This window comes from Suricata suricatta, chromosome 2 (assembly GCF_006229205.1).
Source record: "Suricata suricatta isolate VVHF042 chromosome 2, meerkat_22Aug2017_6uvM2_HiC, whole genome shotgun sequence".
NCBI classification, from domain to species: Eukaryota; Metazoa; Chordata; class Mammalia; order Carnivora; family Herpestidae; genus Suricata; species Suricata suricatta.
In genome coordinates this window covers 21060091-21063745 of record NC_043701.1, presented here as the reverse complement: position 1 = coordinate 21063745, position 3655 = coordinate 21060091, and the positions used below count along the sequence as shown (strand labels likewise).

Sequence of the window (3655 nt, the reverse complement as noted above, 5' to 3'; positions counted from 1 at the left end):
GCGGGAGGGCAGAGGGCGCCACCCTGTTTACAGCCCTCGCTCGGGGCCGGGGACCCCGCCCGGAAACGCTCCCCCGGGAGAGGGCCGTGAAGTGCGCACCCACCCGCGCGTCCGGGACGCCGGCCCAGCGGGGAAGGCGGCCGACTCCGGCCGCCGCTCGGAATAAAACGGTCGCCGCGGCTCTGGGACCGGGCCCGCGCGAGTCCCCGCTCCTCCACCGCCCATGGCAGTTTCGCGTCCGCCCCCGGCACGACTGTGCTACGCACTTCACGCCCATCTCTCGGCTCCAGCGCTTCCGCAGACCACCCTCACGTGGCCGCCGCCTCCCGGCCAGGCACTCCCCCACGACGGGGCCGCGGACCCTCGCGCCCTCCGGGACCCTGCGCCTGCTCCCACCCCGTGGGACGTCACCCCTGTCAGACCACCCAGCCCCACGCTCCGCCCGGGCTGGGGGGGGGGGCACAAGCTGTCAGCAGCCTAGTTTTCCACATGACGAAGCTCACCCTCACCCTCAAACATCCCCACTCACCCTTCAGCCTCGCTTCGAGCTGAATCCGTGTTTAAAACTGGAGGGACGGGTGTAACGTCTTGATTTTTCTCCCTAATTAGAAAAAAAAAATTAAGATGCAGCTCTGTCCATCCACGTCGTCCCACCAAATGCAAGACTTACAAAATAGAAATGCCCACCACACACCTGCTACGCAACCAGCCCTCGGGAAACCCGGAGACCCGCCCCGCCCGCCCGCTGAACCTGCGCGCCCGGGGTGGGGTCGGAGCGGGACCGTCCGGTCCCCTAAAGTAAGCGGGAGGGAGTGGGGCAAGCGCCCCCTCGCCCCGCCCGGAGCGCCGTCCCCCTGTCCCCCGGGCCCAGGGCGATCCGAGACATTCTCCATCCCTCCCGGCGAAAAGAAGGTAGCCACAGGCCTGAGTGCCTGGGGGGGTGTTTTTCCCCTTCAGAACCCAGACGCTGCGTCCTCCCTAAGTACCCTCCCCCTCGCCGCCTGATTTCTAGTCGACAGCAAAGGTGGGGTAGGTGGGAGAAACCAGCGAGCGCTCTCCGAATTCGGGATGTTGGTCTCCGCGGAGTGAAGAGGTGGGATCTCGAAATGGAAACAGTCTCCCCCTCCTCCCTCCCCTCCCTCCTCCTCCTCCTCCTCCTCCTCCTCCTCCTCCTCCTCTGTTTACCTCAAGTTTGAATTTTATCTGCGCAACATTAGCTGGAATGCGGACATTGAAAACACACACACTCTCTCTCTCTCTCTCTCTCTCTCTCTCACTCTCTCTCTCTCTCTCTCTCTCAACCCGGCAGCGGCTCCGGAGGAGCCATGTGGCATCAAGCCACCTCAAAGGGGAAAAAAGTCCTCTTAGCAACACAAACATGGCGAAATCGCCTCGGCATTCCCGGCCAACGCCATAACTCCTACCTTCCCTCGCCCCGCTCGCGAACATCCCGGCCGTGACCTGCGGCCCCTTCCGGGGGGAGGCCGGGGGCCCCGGGGAGTCCGAGGGTGGGACCGCCGGGCGTGCGAAAGAGGAAATAACAGTCCACAGTGGAAATGTTTCTGCTGGACCATCCGAGCCGATGGCCTCGCCGGGAGCGAGGGGCCGCCCCGTTCACCTCGAGAGGGCTAAACGGGGGAACAAAATCCGCACCCCAAAGTCCCGCTGGGCCGGCTCTCCCCAGCCCTCCACAACTTACCTCGGGGCGGAACGCACGCAGCCGCTAGAATCCCTTTCTCTTTCCTCCCTTCCAGAGCCAGACGCGAGGAGGAAAATGATGCGCATGTATATTTGTAGAGCATGTTCTTCTAGAATTTCCCTTGGTTCGTCACGAGGAGCGATGGGGGCTCCGGAGACAGGTGCGGCGGTGGCCGAGGCTGCCGGCGAAAAGTTGTTCTCTCGGCGGTGGGCGGCGGGGTCCCCCGGGCCGGGGCTGAGGACCCCGTCTCCCTGCCCCCCGCCGGCGTCGCCCACTTCTCGCTGGCTGCCGCGCGCGGCTCGGCTGCAGGGGAGGTGGCGTAGTTTCTCTTCCTCCCACCTCTTCTCACTCACTTGTTTTTGTAGCCGTGGGCTCCCCTAATGCTTTCCTCTCCACAATGTTGTTTCATTATATCATGTCCATCATGTGACACCGGAGAGGCCTCTCTATGGAAACTTAAAGGGGCTCCCACGTGACTGCAGCAGCCACAACAGCAGCAGCGGCTGGAGTGGCCGCGGCCGCAGCGTTCCTGCCACCACCCACCGGGAGCCCCTCGCAGCATCCCGAAGGGGCTTCGAGCGCTGCAGAAGCCCAGATAAGGGAGCCACAGCATCCGGGAGCTGTGGCGTCTGTGCGTGCGTGTAGCCTTTGCTGTTACATAGGAAACCGAACAGAAGGAGCGTCCTTAAATCCTTCCCTACAGTCACAAAACCCACGCTCTGCTAACATGACATTTCGTGGCTCCTACTTTATTCTCCCCAAGAGCACTGGGTTTTCTATCAGGTCTGATTAATTGTGCATAAAGTCGAAAAGAAAAACTGGATTCGTCTCTCTGCGAGTTCAGCCAGCTCTCGCGTAGAACAGAAATGACAAAACAATAATAACAGAAATAGAACCAGGCATTTGATACATAATTACCATCGCCACCAGCTTTAAAGCTTTCTGGAATTACATTCCTCCGGTGACTGTTGATGATGCTTGCAGGAGGCTAAATGCAATGCAGTTTTTCTCTTCCGCAGCTATATTAGGGCTTTGTTGCTGACAACAGTAAAAACTTGTTTGTGTCAGGAAGTGAGGTACGTAGATGTGACCTGGAAGGTACAAACAAAACCAAAGTGGCAGTTTTTGCATTAGTTTTCTGACCACATTGTTTCAAATGGTGAGAAGCAGCTGTTTGCTGTAAAATGCTAGTGGGGTGTGTTTTGGTGGGAAATAAAATCATCAGAAAAACATATGTTTCCCTTAATCACACTGTACATGCTAGACACTAGAAATTATATATATATATATATGATACACATATAATTGTGTGTACATATGTATGTCTACGTGAGTCTAGAGAGAAAGAAAAAAGAGCAGGTGCATTTTAGGCTAGTTTCGGCCAATAATTTTGTCATCATTTCCAGTGCATTTAACTGAAACATTTAACAAACACTCTGAGAGACTTATTCAAATCCAGTGTTGTGTGGAAACTAACATCAGTTTTGAGTGCCCTCAGGATTACTGAATCACAACCCCTTTATGCGCTTATGCCTTAAATCCCAAATCTCTGCCTTCAAGTTTTTGTGGACCATGGAGATCTTATGCTGTAAATCGAAGCTAAACAGCTACTTTGATGCTTTAGTTCATGCTGTTCCATTTATAAGGAAAACTCCCTGTTCGTACTGACGGAATGATGAAAAACTTCTCAGGAAACTAAAGGGTGGGATGGAAGATCGTCTGCTCCTTTGGCTTCGCCTCGACTCTCTCTCTTTCCATCTCTTCAGTTTACCTCATCAGCCATGATGAATGATCTCCACTACATCCCTTCTAACGCCGTAATATGTCCCCCAATTTTTACCTTCCTATGTGATGCCTAATTCTTCGAAGCATCAAAAGGGATTGGAAGGCCCTTTTGTGCCCTTGCCTCACAATTCAGCCCCCATGCTACCTGGGTACTTAGCTCAGGCCTCCCCC

The 3655-nt window shown here is 56.0% G+C and overlaps 1 protein-coding gene across 6 annotated transcripts in view; it reads right to left on the bottom strand.

Moving 5' to 3' along the window:
- LOC115278817 overlaps window positions 1–3655 on the bottom strand; it is a 172850-nt gene that overhangs the window by 168811 nt on the left and 384 nt on the right. For all 6 annotated transcript variants that reach the window (XM_029923303.1, XM_029923315.1, XM_029923313.1 and 3 more), the window contains exons 2-3: window positions 1700–2790; window positions 530–601 (exon numbers count right to left, since the gene is read on the bottom strand). The gene's annotated coding sequence lies outside the window, so the exon portion shown is untranslated. The remainder of the gene's footprint in view (window positions 1–529; window positions 602–1699; window positions 2791–3655) is intronic.